General features: G+C 51.2%; 1 long non-coding RNA gene across 1 annotated transcript; it reads right to left on the bottom strand.

Moving 5' to 3' along the window:
- Window positions 1-3490: 3490 nt before the first annotated feature.
- LOC123604694 lies at window positions 3491-5926 on the bottom strand. The gene is made up of 4 exons (XR_006715435.1): window positions 5805-5926; window positions 5284-5388; window positions 4943-4991; window positions 3491-3658 (listed from the first exon to the last, which is right to left on the bottom strand). It is a non-coding gene; the product is annotated as an uncharacterized LOC123604694 (long non-coding RNA).
- Window positions 5927-15964: the final 10038 nt, after the last annotated feature.

Raw genomic sequence — 15964 nt, 5'->3', positions numbered from 1 at the left:
ATACATGCACACGTGCACACTCAGTTATATAAGCATAAAAACAATGACGCATAGACACAGAAACATACACATCGACACCAAAACATGTAGACACAGAAATACATTCAAATATGTACGAGTATCTGCCTTTTGCTCAAAGGCACACATCCACCCATTCATTTGCAAATATTTATTGAATGCCTCCCATGCGCCAGGGACAACGCTGGCTTGTGAGGATATGGTGGTGAACAGGACTGTGTGTCTTCTCGTAACAGAGCCCATAGCCTACTGACGCAGAGGACGCATCCCCCTCCCCTCCCCATGCACAGAACAGGAGCAAGGGGTCTGCCATGGAGGTGTGCTGGGCATTCCAGGCTGCACTACGCTCACATGTACCCTCGGGTGTCTGAAAGAAGGGGAAGGGTTTGCACATTCGTCCCTGTGTCACAAAACCATGGTACCCTCAATCCCTGATCCATGGAGATAATGAATAAATGAGCTAAAGAATGAGCAAATGAATAATTGAGTGAGTGAATGAATATCCTGACAACTAGCAGCAGGTAGACAGGGCCTTGGGCTGCCCGGAACTCCAAATTCCTTTCCTTTTTTTGGAGAAGAGTCTCACTCAGCTTCAAAAGGATCAACTAAGGAAGGTGATGGGTGTTTCTGCTCAGCCAAGCTACCTGCCAGCCTTTGAACCTTGAGGGCTGTGATAGGTGGTGGAGTGAGGGGCCAGTCCGACTGCAGTTTGAAAGCCAGACTCTCTGATGAGATTTGCAAACCCGAGACCCCTCAGTCTGCAACCCCCAAAGGGATGCAGCTTATTTCTTCTTCTGACCTGGAGTGACCCCCCCCCCCATGATCTGGGGTTCCAAACTCTTTGCAAAGCCTGGTGGGATTTCTCCAGCTTTAGAGGTAAAAGATGTAGGTCTGTTACCAGTTGGCTCCTGGTAGAATTCATTTAATAAACTCTTTACTGTCCCTCATTACTCTGAAAAGCGGAGCCCTGATTATTGTCAGCAAGAATGGAGCCCAGGGATGGAGGAGTGTGCTCTATTGAGACCGTATTCCCATCCTGCTCACTGTGTGTGTGTGTGTGTGTGTGTGTGTGTATCAGCACAGGCAGGAGTATTTAAAATAGGGTCAGGCTGTAGCAGATGCTGTGGGTGCCCACCCATATCCTCACACTCAATCATTTCATGTCCTCTGCTCAGCCTCCTACTGCCATTATCTGCATTTCTTTGCCTGAGGGCTTTTTCCAGAACTGCAGAAGGCTCATTGCCCACATGAGCATAGCACACCAGAAGAGATGAGGAATTCAGACCCTCTGCGAGCAGCCCTTAACCAAAGACTTCTGGGAGTTGGTGTTTAAACACCCCGTGACCATGTCCCCCTAGGTGGGATAACTCTGACGTGGGTGTTTTCCAGTGTCTCCTAGAGTTTACCGGTGAGAGTAAGAGCCAGCCTTCCATGGGGTAGCTGGTTTGACAGCACAGCATTGGTGGTCACCTTCCCTTCCTTGTACCCCTTTCCCCACGCCCTCTTCACCCACCCCCAGTGGTGTTTGTACTTCCTAACTAAACTCCAAGCACTTGAATTCTTCAGGGGAACCCAAATCAACACGTATGCATACCAAACTCCTTGCAAAGTCGGGCTGACCCTAGATCAATGTTGCCAAGCCTTTCTTGGGCAAGGTCAACTTCCATAAGGAGCCAGCCCTCACTGGAAGGACTAATGTTCTCAAAGGAGATAAATTGCCCCTAAGAGGAGATAGGAGGGCTGTTCTCAGCTCATGAAATCTGGGGCTCAAGCCCAGGCCGCAAGAAGTTTTCGGGGATCCTCATCCCTTTTACTGTCAACCCAGACCCAAAACCTACTTCCTGGAACCAGCAATAATGGAGTAACAAAGCCTCCTGGGGCTCCTGGTGGTTCTCTCAGTGTTCTTCTTAGCAGTCTCTGGGCAGAAGGAGGAAAGAATAACCAACCCCAGGGAATACCAGAGAGAAGGCACAGGTTTTTTTGGGGGGTGGAGGGCACAGCTGTCAACTTCTCAATAACCAAAGAGGCAACCAATCTACAAATGTGTATAAACATACTCCAATATTTCATACAGATGGAAGAAAGGACTTGGCTTCTTTAGAGACACGCTTTGCTAGAAGGCAGCTGGTTAGGGCTGGTGGGGGGAGGAGAAGGGAATTAGAGGATTACTAAAGTACACGGGGTGTCTTTTGAAGGCGATGAAGGAGTTCTGAAATTAACTGCGGTGAAGGTTGCCCACACCTGAGAATATACTAAAACCAGTGTATATGGCTGAATTGTATGCTGTGTGAATTATATCTCCATAAAGCTGTTCAAAAAAACAAAACAAAAAAAAAAAAAAACAGAAGTTGGGTGTAGAAGGAAAAGATTCCCTTTGAGGCTGGACAGACATGGCTCCAGATTCCAACTCTGCTACTTACTAGGTCCGCGTACAAGGCATTTAACCTCCTTGACGCATCAGCTTCTCCAAGTGAAAATACTTCATGTTTACTGTGTTCTGAGTAGATTTAAGATACCTTATAAAGCACTTTAAAAGTTCCTGGCATATACATAGTAGTTAGGGGTTTTTTTTATATATAATTTTAATAATAATAATTAACAGCTGAAGACGATACAGAACCAGCTACTGGAAATCATCACTGCATATTAAATGCTCGTTCTTTAGAAGAGAAGGTAATTAGTAATGAGAGGAAGCAGACCTCAAAGAGAAAGTAGGGGCACGCAGACCATTAGTGTCAACACCAGAGGAAGGATCACTTGTCTCCAATTTCGAAAATAAGTAGGTAAAAGGGGCTTCTGATAAGAGCTGGATGAGTGGGTTTGGGGTACCAGCAGGACCCGCGTTTGCTTATCAAAGCCTGGAGGCTGTTTTGGTAGGATCAAGTGAAATGTTCTGGAGAGAAAAGAGGATATAGCTTAGCAGAGCTTAAAATCGAATGGAATTTGGAGCCAGCAGAATACAATATTGTGCCCAAGTTTTGCACTTAACTCTTGATGCAGATTGAATTTGTTTATTTGTCTTCCAGAGAAAGGAAGGGGAGCTAATTTGTGTAATTGTTTCATATCTAGAGGAAAAGCAATCATTGATCCAGAGTATGGGTTTCATTTTGCTTTAATATCACCTCCTGCTTATCTATCCCCTAAGTGTATGGATGTCAAAGGGAAACAGGTTTTGATGAAGGTGCTAAATCTGCCACAAGTTGACAAGTTAGCCTGGCCTGTCTCATGGGTCAGAGACAAAAGACAGTTTATCACAGGGCTAGTGGGAGCCAGTGCATTCTGGTTTTTGCAACAACTCTCTAAGCAACAGTTGCCATAAGGCACTGCAAAGAGGGCCAGCTCATACCTGTGCACACGAGAAGGGCGTGTTACAAGACGGGAACCCTGAGCTTAGGGACCTGAATCTTTTATAATGGACAGTAAGCATGCCTACCCTTCATCCCCGAGGAGGACATTACATCTTCCAAAGCTGTTCACCGTGCAAACATCTTTATAAAGATCAGAGCAAAGGCAGTCGGCATCTTGGCTCACAAGATATACAGAAATGTGAGAGACACGTGGAAAATCGTCTCCCCACACATAACAGCGGTGTGATCTCGAGTCTCCGTTTCTTCATCTGTAAAATGGGGATGATACGTATCTGGCACGTGGGGGGAGAGAAAAAATGAAATATCAGTATAGTCTTTCAAGCCCAGTTCCTGCCACACTACAGACACTCAAGAAATGTTAGTTACTTTCTCCTGCTGCCTCCCCCTTCAGCTAAAGGACAGTTCAGTGAAGACTTTATTCTGTGCAAATCCCACCGCATTGTACCAACTCTCATTAGAATCCATTAAGACAATACCCATATGAGGGGTGCCTGAGTGACTCAGTTGGTTAAGCCTCCGACTCCGACTCAGGTCATGATCTCGTGGCTCATGAGTTTGAGCCCCGCATCGGGCTCTGGGCTGACAGTTCGGAGCTTGGAGATGGCTTGGGATTCTGTGTCTCCCTCTCTCTGTTCCTCCGCTCATACTCTCTCTCTCTCTCTCTCTCAGAAATAAATAAAGATTAAACCCATTTTAAAAAAGATAATATCCATATGAAAACTTGTCATCGTTATTTTGTTCCAAGATGGCAGCCTATCTAGCCAATAGAATCTGTCTTGATTCCATTAGCGAAGTAGCAAACTTGATCAATTTCAGCCCAAAGATTCACCATGAAACAACTCAAAAGTCCTAAATCCTCCAGTTCAGTGGTTCTCACACTCTGTTGCATGTTTAAGTCACCTGGAGGGCTTTAAAAAATGCCACTGCCTCCAATAGCAATGAAATCATACTCTCTGGGGGCAGGACTCAGGCACCGGCGGTGAAAAAAATTCTCCAGGTGTTCCAATATGCAGCCAGGGGTAGAGCCGTTGCTCTGGCTCTCACTCAAGCAACTGGAAGAGTTTGCACGTGCTGCTTTGCAATTCTTAAGCTGTTTCACTGGAGTGTAATTGGTCTAACTCTGAAAAGGTCACCAGGCATTTGCCGGTATTTTGCTGAGCCCAGCAGGGAGCAGTGACCAGGGCAGGGGGAGTGGGCACACAGAAGAACCTGAAAGTGGGGGCTGGGGGAGGGTCCATTCTCAGAGGATAGGGGAGCACCCTATCTTGTGAACTTTAGAATTCCACTGCATCCTGAGAATAGGGCTCTGTATGCCCTGGGCGCTCAATAAATGCTTGCAAATGGTCTCCGTCTTCTCGGCTTCACCCGCCAAGCATCAAACATTCTGCACGCACACTTCAGCTGGAAGGTAGCTCTCGTCCTTGCCTTGCTCCCTGGCCGACTAGATTATAGGATTAACTCTTCACCCCCTGGCTGGGCCACGGGGAATTCTCTCTCCTCTCTTTCTTTAGGTATAAACAATCAATGATAAAGATTTTCCCACTTTCTTCTCCCACCTTTCTTTGGAGTTGTTTTTAGATGGTGACTTTTGGGTTTTGGCAGATCCTAAAAGAGAAACGAAGGCAAGGCCCAGCATCCGGGATGAGCCGGGGCTCCCCTGTGGCCTGCTCGGTGGTCGCGTGACAGTGGCTCTCCGATGCTCTATCCCCGTGGTAAGCAAAGGTGCGTGTCAGGTGCACAGAGCCCCCAAAGTCCGAATTTTGCATTTGCTTTGAGCTAGTGTTCAGTCCCCCTCCCCACCCCGCTCATAAACATGTAAAATACTCAGGTAATCCAGACACCCGAAGGCCAAGTGAGCCTAACTTGTCTATATAATTCAGGCTGCTCAGTAAGTTACCTAAAACTCAGGTGAACATGGGCCTTTTGAACCCGGCCTCGGGAAAGCCTGCGGGAGGGAGCCCTTGTTTCCAGAAGGAGGCTGCATTTTCCTCTTGGTGCCTGGCTGGAACGAAAGGGACCAGAGCATTAGGGAAGCTGGGGGATCTCCCTCCCCAGGTATTGAAGCAGGAGCCATGGTCCCCGGCGAGGAGGGCTCTGAAAGCCCCCTGGCACCAGGGGTTTCCTGCAAAACCAGGCTGCGGGGAGGGAGCCCTGGAGTCTGATGTTGCTGGACATGGGCACACAGTTGACGAGGGCGAGCTTCCCTTTATGCCACACCGCCAGGAGGTGGGGGCAGGCTGCAGAAAATAGCCAACTGGGGAAACTGAGTCCCTCCATGACTCACGAGGCTTTTAAACCATAGCTGCTTGGGCAGGGGTATGGGGCCTGAGCAGGAGTTTGGGGAAGGGGCCGTCTTTCTCTAGCTGAGCTCAAGAGATGTTAAAACGGGCAAGGTTCGGAACGGCTGCAGCCTTCCACCTGCCCCTCCTCTGTTTCCAGGCCCCTCTTCCATTATGTGGGGATGATGGCGCAGAAACTGGGGCTTTGTTCTTTCCCTCTTCCTGGGCACCTGCTTCTCCAGTCCTACCCACCTGGAGACTCGCAAGCCTCCATAGTGACATCACAGGCCCGTCGCCGCGGAAACGGGCAATGAGCTCAGGCAGTGGCTTCAGGCAGGGAAGGAGGCTAGTGGAGACCAAGGAGTCAGGGTTTGGAGCTCCACTCAAGAGGGATTGGAATTGATGCGGGGGGCAGACGGGGGGTGGGGGGTAAGACTAGAATGTGGCCACAAGCTTCCCAAAACAGGAGCAGCTTTCAGAAGGCACAGATGCCACCGAAAAGCTAAGTTGATTGTCCCTCCCTGCAGGAGCCGCCCCCTGCCTGGTGGCACGCTGCAGAGCCTGATTGCTCATTCGGAGCGGTTTCTACTTGTAATTTGTTGGCTCAAAGGTCGGAATGGACTTCTTAGGAAGACAGATTTCCTCGTGGCCATTCCTTAGGGACCGAGCTCTCAAAACCAGTTGGGCCAAATTTCAGCCCAATTTGGGCCTGAGGTTCCCGCGGGGGTGGGCGTGGCTCACAAAGAAAACAGACAAGTTGCAGGGGTGCTGGGCTGTGTGTCCAGAGGGTCAGGTGGGGAAAAGGAGGGACAGGGAGGCCGATGGAGCCCCAGGAGGCAAGGAGACAGGGCACTTTATAAATCACCAGCTCCCTTTTAAAAATGGAGTCTAACCTCCCTCAGCTTTGCTTTTGAATTTATTAGCAGCTTCATTTCCCCGGGTAATAATTCATTATCTCGTTCCCAGCCCGAGAAGCAGTGCCGGCCCAGAAGTGACATTCCCTTCCACACCTTTAAGCGATACTCTTTTAGCTGTGTCATCTTCAGATCACTCTGGGCCTCGACCCCAGGCCCCCGCTGTGTCCGCACAGGCCCTGGCCCGCCTCCTTTGCTGGTGCTCTTTCCACCAGGGCTCTCTCTGGGGCCCAAGCCCCTCTCCATCGGGAAGCCAGCCAGCTGCCGGCAGCGGTGGTGAGATAGAGCCTTGCTGTTGGAACCAGAATTGAGATAACTGCTATGGGGGGGGGGGGAGGAAATGAAGGGAGGGTTGGAGGGGGCCACACGTGTCAGCTTAGCCGGAGGATCTGAAAAAGCTATTTCAATCGCGTCTCCGAGTGGGAAACTGGCAGATGCCCTTCTGTGGAATGAAAGTTTTGCTCTTCCTCTCCGTCTCCTCTGCCAAGGAAGAAAGCTCGACTAACAAGGGATGTGATGATGCTTTTTCATCAGGCAAAAGTCCTTTTTCCTCAAATCCCTTCTCTCCTCACGTCGCAGAAAAGACCCTGTCCTCATGGCCAATATGTCAGGCCGGAAACGAGGATGGGGCTGCGTGTTAGAACCACCTGATGTCCAAGGCCGGACCAGATAAACTCGAAGCCATGGGAGTGGGACCAGACAGCAAGATGGTTGGTGAAAGTGCTCAGCTGATCCCAGCCTGGGCCGGGTCAGAGCATCACTGCCCTACAGCCTTATTGCCTAAGCTCTGCCCGGGACCTCAGCATCCCTGGGAATTTGTTAAAAATGCTGGACCCTAGGGGCGCCTGGGTGGCTCAGTCGGTGAAGCGACCGACTTCGGCTCAGGTCATGATCTCGCGGTCCGTGAGTTCAAGCCCTGCGTCGGGCTCTGTGCTGACAGCTCAGAGCCTGGAGCCTGTTTCAGATTGTGTGTCTCCCTCTCTCTGACCCTCTCCCGTTGATGCTCTGTCTCTCTCTGTCTCAAAAATAAATAAACATTAAAAACTGCTGGACCCAAGCCCCACGCCTGGCCTGATGAAGCAGAATCTGCGTTTTCAGCAAATCCCCAGGGAACAGATGAGTATCTTGCCCCATGGGCATTGAAATCCCTTAGACTTAGAGCCTCGCCGTCCCTCCTCCTGCTCTATCAGCGCTGCTGTGCTGTGCTGGGGGGAGGGGGCGGGGGACAGGTCACAAGTCCCAAGGGTAGGAGAGAAGACAGCCCTTTTCTCCAATGTCAGCTGTCACACCGTCACACCTCCACCTGGCCGAGAAAGGGGGCTGGAGGAAAGCAGGAACCCCTGCACGCAGAACATGTGTAAATCAGCATCCGGGAGCCCTGCCGGATCAGGGCCTGGGACAGTCTCGCAACTCTGCAGGGAAGATTGAGAATGGGTGGTAAGGTTGGGGTCTGCCAGTGCTCCACGAACCACCCCCCACCCCCACTCCCAGGCCTGGGTCCTGCAGCCTCTCGGGGCTGAGAGGCTGGCAAAGTGGCAGCTGGTGGGGTACCCCCGGGCAGGCATCTGCGTTCTGAAGGTCAAAACTGCAGCACAGTGTCAAGGCCCTAATGGCTGAGCATTTCCTTCACATCGGCGCACGCTCCTATTAGTGGATGATGCCTGTTTTCTGGGCGCTGGAAGGAAGGGCAGGCTTGGCCGAGAGTGTCTGCCTCGATCGGCTCAGCTGGGGGTCTCAGGACATGGGGCAGTGGGGGGTGGGGCACTCCTGAGCTCCAGTGAGCTGCCAAGGCCTGAGATCTGGGTCCCTCCAGGGTCCCTCGAGAGCCAGCAGGGAAGATCTGTGACTGAGGGTCTGTCCTGCCTCTACTCTCCACGGGTGAGACCCCTCTGGACCTCTCAGTTGGAGGCCATTGCTACCGTCTCCACAGTAAACATCACACCCCCAAGACCGTTATCTGCCTGTGAGCTACCCCTTCCCTAGCAGTAGCTTCCTCCCCTCTGGGTTCTTCCTGGTCCGGTTTCTATCCCCAAACGGACAAAGCAGGGCACTGAAACTGACACCCAGAGGTCAGAGTTCGAGACCTCAGTTCAGTCACTTACAAGTCACGTGACCTTGGGCAGGTCACGGGCCTTGTCTGAGCATCGGGGACTTCGTCTTCAAAAAATGGGAGGCGTGAGGCCAGCTTTGCTGAGCGGCAATGAAAACAGAACGAACTAAGGGAGCGCTCCTCACGCCTTGGCGGGCACACCGTCGCTGCTCAAATGCACATCCGCTTATCAATGTGTGCAGAGTCTGAGCCGTTAGCGTAGGCCGGGGGTCCGCGAGTGAGTCCCCTGACCATCGGTATCGCCAGGCCCTGCCCGGGACCCACAGAAGCAGACATGCCGGATGGGGTCAGCCACCGGGGTTCAGCAAACACTGCTGATTCTGCTGCCGGCTCAAGCGTGAGGCCCCCGGTGTGACCAGAAAATGCTGCGGTTAATAAGCCATGAGTCACTGTGTGCTACCTTCAAAGTCATGTTGATTTGGAAGGGAAAGGATGTGTATTAGAATTCTCCAGAGAAATCGAATCAATAAGAGAGAGAGGTAGATGGGGGGGGGGGGATGGTGAAGAGAGAGAAGGAGAGAGAGAGATGATGGATGGATAGATAGATAATTGATAGATGATAGATAGATAGATATAGATAGATAAATAGATGATAGATGATAGATAGATAGATAGATAGATAGATAGTACATGGAGATAAATAGACTTATTATAAGCAGTTGGCTCACATGATCGTGGAGGCTGATGATGGGACTTCCCATGATGTGCTGTCGGGAAGCTGGAGCCCAGCAAGGCCTAGACCAGAGAGCTGCTGGTGTGGATCCCAGTCTGAGTGGAGGCCCTTCAAGCCAGGAACGCTGAGGGCGGGAGAAGACTGATGTCCCGGCTCCGCAGTCAGGCGGAGACTGCGTTCAACCTGCCTCTGCCTTTCTGGGCTACCCGGTCCCTCAACGGGTTAGGTGAGGCCCACCCATGCCGGGGAGGGCCATCTGCCCCACTCGGTCCCCCAATTCAAACGTGAATCTCGTCCCCAATCACCCTCGCAGACACACCCAGAAATAAGGTCCCCCGGGCCAGTCAAGCTGACACATAAAATTAACCGCAAACCAATAGTAAGAATAGCTTGCACGTCCATGGCTTGTGCTATGCGTGAGGCTCTCTGAATCCTCACTACCATGCCGAGTATTGGGCACTGACAGTATCCTCCCTGCATAGAGGAGGGACATGAGACTCACAGAGGCAAGTGGGTGGGCTCTGAACCCAAGCACTCTGGCTCCAGAGGCTTTGGCCCATGCTTCCTGGTGACACATAGAGGATGTTGGTGGGGGAGAGCCCAGGGAGGGGCCTGGGAGCAGGGGTGATGATGCTGGAGGAGGAGGGAGCAAGCTGTGTCCCATAACAGAGCTGGATCAAGGACCGGTGTCCAGCTTTCCGTTCCCAGCCCAGAGCCTCTTTCCTCGCACTGACCGCTGTCTTATTCTGATGCCCCAGATGTGGAAGCCACACGTGGGCAGATGCGCTCAGGGTCTGCTTGGCCGTGCAGTGGCTTCCAGCCATCGCAGCAGGCAGGACCCTTGGAATCCGAGAGGTCAAGGGTCGGAGCGCGGAGCAGGCGAGTGTGAGCACAGACGGAGGAGAGGGCAGACAAGGCGCCCTAGGGAAGCCTGTTTTGGGGAATTATGCAAGTGCCTAAGTTCTGTATTATACTCCCATGGCTTCTCGTACTTTGATCACAGCCTTTATCACAAGTGCAAATCAAAGGTATATTGTGTTGTGATTTGCTCGTACTCTATGCGGCCCGCTAGACCATAAGGTCCGTGGATGGGCACAAGGGCCGTTATCTGTCCTGACACATGGAATCCCAAACACGGCACGGTGCTTGGAGCACAGCAGACAGCCGTTGCTGGGTGAACGAGTGAGTGACCACGAGCATGCTTGCCCCCTTACCCCGTAATTATTGACTTCCACATCTGTTGTCCTTCTAGACCGAAACCCCCATGAGCAGACGGTCTCATTCAGCTCTGTGCACGTGGTCCCCAGAACGACGTGCACACAGTGCCTGGAACAATGGCCGGCTTTCTCTGCACTTTTGGAGTCACACCCAGTCAGATTCTAAAGTCCAGTGGGTCCCGCCATTGATAATATCATCATCCTTGCACAGGGAAGGAGAGAATGCTGAACCAGGAGTCTCTAAAACACTGGACTGGATTGTCTCAAGGTTCCTTTGTCCTGACACATTTGCAGATTCCAACTCCCTGAGGGTAGGACCCAGCGTCTCGCTTCCCGAGCCCCGGGACTGAGCAGGGGACAGGGTTCAGGCCTCCTGAAGCAGCTTAACGCAGTGCGGGGGCCGAGGCTTCCGGGTAATAGCTGCTGCGAAAGGGCTCTACTTAACCCTCTTTTTTTGCAAAACTAAGATTGTGAGTCAACCTTCAATTAACCTCTTCTCCCAGATTCCATGCGATGCAAAAGGTTTTATTCTAAAGGCAGGGAGGCTATTTTAAGATTACGTTTATTATCGTATTGATACCAACCAGAATAGGTCAGCTCTCTTCCTGCAGCCCAGAAACACATCGTCATAGTGGCCAACTGGATGTAAAATGCCATGCTGCAGGGGAGATCTGTCCCTGGACGTGCTCGTCCCCAGCCTCCCCGGCCCCTCCCTTCCTCGTCCACCAGGAGGCATCAGGATTTTGCTTAGAGGTCCTATTAAAACGATGAACCTCCCCCCCTTCTCTCTTCTCTTCCAGGGCTCCCGACATTTCCGATCTAACCCACAAACTGTCTTTGGTAGGCAAAATGGTGCGTTCCCACACAAAGGGACAGACAGCAAGGCCTAGGGAAGTCTATTTTGGGAAACTATTAAGCTCATATACCAACCTTATTTTTATCCCAAATTTATTTTTTCATGAGCTGATAGATCAGTTGGCTCTGTGCAGGGCACCTGCCAGGAAAAGGAAGTCGGCGGAGGATGCATAAGACCCAAGCGAGATGATATGGATGGCCCAGGGCGGGTCACAGTGCTAAGGGCTTCTGCTCCTCTGAGGACACGTCATGGAGATATTGATTTGCTTTGGTCTGTGCCCTCTTTATATTAATGAAGTAGCAACTTTGATATGCTCTGAAATGTTCTAGATATACATTCATCGACTGGGGACTGTGAGAGCCACCATTTCTCATTCAAGTAGTGAAGGTATTAATGGACGATGAGGAGAGTGAGGAGGGGAACTGATGGGGGGGGGTGGATAAATAATTTATGATACATCCACGAAGGAATATTACACAGCCACTTAAAACCTATATATGCAAAGAATATTTAATGACCTGGAAAATGCTCACAATACAATATTCAGTAAGAAAAAATAGGACTTGGAATTGCATATTGAGTATAAGCCACATAATATATGTTGAGACAGGAGAGAAATATATGTCGTGTTTCCTTCTACACATTTCTGGATTGTCCACATTCCTGCCAATGTGCCTTTATCCCATCTAGTTTTTTTTTTTTAATTTTTTAACGTTTATTTTTGAGAAAGAGAGAGAGAGAGACAGAGCACAAGCAGGGGAGGGGCAGAGAGAGAGAGACACACACAGTATCCAAAGCAGGCTCCAGGCTCTGAGCTGTCTGCACAGAGCCCGACGCGGGGCTCGAACTCACGAACCATGAGACCATGACCGGAGCCGAAGTCGGACGCTTCACCGACTGAGCCACCCAGGCGCCCCTATCCTGTCTGGTTTTCAATGTTTCCTTATTTCAAAACATTTTGAAAGTACAAAATAAACCATCCTCCATGTAGAAATAAATTCTGATTATGCAAAAAACTCAATTCAAATTATATAGAAATGAAAGTTGTTCCCTGCCATAACCATTCTTAATCCCTTGGTATAGAGTCTCCAGAGCTGTATGTATAATGTATATGTAGACCACCTTCACACCCGTGCTTATATGCATACACATGGTGTACCTGTACAGATGTGTGCATAGATAATGCATGTATTATATATAAACCTATACAGATATGTGTGTGTATGCATGTGAATTTTAGCACTTAAAGGAAAGTAATGAGATAAAATTATACATATACATGTTATTATTCAGATTCTTTGTGGGGACACCAGGCTGCTTTTCATATTAAAAATGCTTTTCTTGGGCGCCTGGGTGGCTCCGTCGGTTGAGCATCCGACTTCGGCTCAGGTCATGATCTCACGGTCTGTGAGTTCAAGCCCCGCCTCGGGCTCTGTGCTGCCGGCGCGGAGCCTGGAGCCTGCTTCGGGTTCTCTGTTTCCCTCTCTCTCTGCCCCTCCCCCACTCATGCTCTGTCTCTCTCTCTCTCTCTCTCTCTCTCTCCCTGTGTCAAAAATAAATAAGCATTAAAAAAATTTAAAAATAAAATAAAAAATTAAAACGCTTTTCTTTTTTCCCTGAACACACAGGCAATTCACGTTCAGTGTAGAGCGCTGAACCTGCCTTTTCTCCTCGGCTCTCAGCTCTGGGCGCCGCAGTCCTGCACGCGCCTGAACCATCCGCTCCAGGGCTATTTTTTCTGGTTGAGGAAGCAAGGTACACACAGGCCAGAGAATGAGTGACCCTGGAAACCCTCGACCAACCCCACCCTCCGTGGGGATGGCTGGGGCATGTTCTAGTCCATTGCTCCTGAACCTTCGGCGGGGGAGACAGAACCTGGGCACCCAGGCAAGTAGCCGGAAGCCTGGGCCTTTGTATTTTTATACCAAGTCCCCCAGGGGAGTCCCTGTTATGGACTGACTTGTGTCCCCCCCCCCCAAATGCATACATTGAAGCCCTAATCCCCACTGTGACTGCTTTTGGAGATACGGGCCTTTAGGTAGATAATTAAGGTCAAAGGAGATCATATTTTCTCTTCTCAGAGGGAGGCCCAGAGTGAGAGGAGAGTGTGATACAGGAAGCAGAGGTCGGAGGCCTGAAGGGGCCAGGAGCAGGAACACCGCAAGGCCCCCAGAAGCTGGAAGAAGCAGGGAGTGGATTCTTCCCTGGAGACTCCAATAGGCACGCCCTCCTGTGGACACCTTGATTTTAGCCCCATTGTGGACGCCTGATCTCCAAAGCGAGGCAAGGTCTGTGTCGTGTTTCAGCCATTGAGGTGGTGGTGGCTGTAGAGAGGATTCAAACGCCTTATCTCAGGGCCAGCTTTTGGGGGAGCCCATCCCAAGACCCGGAATTCCGGCTACTTACTTGCCTTTTGTTCCCTTTGGCGTCTCCACCATGCCTGGCCTCCCCCAGTGGGAGCTTTTCTACAGATTTTACTTATATCATCAGAAAAACATGCTTCTTCTTTTTTTTTTTTTTTTTTTAATTTTTTTTTTTTTTGAACGTTTATTTATTTTTGGGACAGAGAGAGACAGAGCATGAACGGGGGAGGGGCAGAGAGAGAGGGAGACACAGAATCGGAAACAGGCTCCAGGCTCCGAGCCATCAGCCCAGAGCCCGACGCGGGGCTCGAACTCACGGACCGCGAGATCGTGACCTGGCTGAAGTCGGACGCTTAACCGACTGTGCCACCCAGGCGCCCCAAAACATGCTTCTTCTTTAAAAAAGGAAGCAGAACGGTGATGCCGTGGGGCGAAGGATACCAGCTGAACACCTACTCCCGCCAGGCCCTGTATGTCACTGGGAAGAGCCAAGACTTCTGCCCTCTGAGAGCTGACGTTCCAGCAATTCTGGTTGGGGGAGGCATTGGGTCAAATACCTCAGAGAGGGCAGCTGGGTGGCTCGGTCACTAAGCGCCCGACTCTTGATTTCGGCTCACGGTTCGTAAGATCGAGCCCCGCGTTGGGCTCTGCACGGACAGCAAGGAATCTGCTCGGAACTCCCTCTCTCCCTCTCTCTCTGTCCCTCCCCTGCTTGCGCACGCATGCTTTCTCTCTCTTTCTCAAAATACGCAAGTAAACTTAACAAAAAGAACTCACCTCAGAAATAAGTAAATCCTGTAGCATATCAGAGGTGATACATGCAAAGAACAGAAGCAAAAATGCAGCAAAGGAGGGAGATCGGGAGGGTGCGGGTGGGGCCGAGGGGCCAACCCCATGTGCTCAGGGTCTGCCTCATTGGTTTACAGTTTAATAATCTCTCTTTTTTATTTAAGTTTATTTATTTTGAGAGAGAGAGTGCACACAAGCAGGGGAGAGGCAGAGAGAGAGGGAGACAGAGAATCCCAAGCAGGCTCCGCGCTCAGCACGGAGTTGACTCAGGCATCCACCTCACAGATCGTGAGATCATGACCTGAGCCCAAACCAAGAGTCAGAGGCTTAACCGACTGAGCCAGCCCGAAGCCCCGAACTCAATAATCTCTTATTTCACACGTGCTCCTTGTCAGGCTCTAAGTACATTACAAATATTAAGTCATTTAATCCTTAATGTAACCCTACGAGCAAATGCCCACATTGTCCCCATTATGCAGATGAGACAACCGGTGTGCAGAGAGGCACAGTAGCATTTACAGCATCAGATGGCCAGCAAGTGGCAGAAAAGGGACTTGAGCCCGGGCAGCCCAGCTCCAGTCTGTGTTCTCACCCCCTGCGTGATGCTGCCTGATGTTCAAGGACCAACTTTAAGGCAGTAAGGAGTCAGCCACGCAAGTCTTTGTGGGAAAACGAAAAGGCGTGGCCAACACAAAGGCCCTGTGGCAGAAGCCAACCTGGGTTTTTTCGGCCACATTGGCAAGGCAGCCAGTGTGGCTGGCAGGGATGAGCAGGGGGTGGGGGTCACTCAGGCCACACGCCCGGGGCCTAGAGGCCCTTTCTCCCTCCGTGGAAAGGGTGAGGGGGTGCTCCGCAGGGTTTTGAGCACTGGGGGGCTTTCTCTGACTGGTAAGAGTGGGCCACCAGGGGCAGGGGCGGGACAGGAAGACCGGCCAGGGATGGTGGTGGCCCAGCTAGAGTGGCAGCCGAGGGGACACAGAGGGAGAGCGGTGGGGCCCTGGAAAACGTGAAGCGGGGCCGACAGGATTATCTGAGGCGTGGGATGCGAAACGTGGGAGGGAGAGGGAAGCATCCGCGGTGGCTCAGAGCCGCGGCCCGAGGAGCTCACCGGAAGAAAGGCCTTGCACTCTGCCAAGATGCCGGGGGTGGGGGGGTGTTTTTTCTTTCCCACAAGTGTGGCAGTTCCCCGTGAGGATGAAGCCTGAGCATAACAAGTCAGGATAATAATAACTGTCGGCTATGGAGGTGTCACAGCCAAAGGGGGAGGGCTCTCAGAGGAGCGGGTGGTGGAAATAAGCTTGGCGCTTTCCACATCCAGCTCAGCGGCAGGCCCCCCGAGCACATCCAGGGGGGGCATCAGAGAACCCAGAGGGCTCA

This window comes from Leopardus geoffroyi, chromosome E1 (assembly GCF_018350155.1).
Source record: "Leopardus geoffroyi isolate Oge1 chromosome E1, O.geoffroyi_Oge1_pat1.0, whole genome shotgun sequence".
NCBI lineage: Eukaryota > Metazoa > Chordata > Mammalia > Carnivora > Felidae > Leopardus > Leopardus geoffroyi.
Note: the sequence above shows the minus strand (reverse complement) of the source record. Positions and strands in the feature narration are given on the sequence as shown.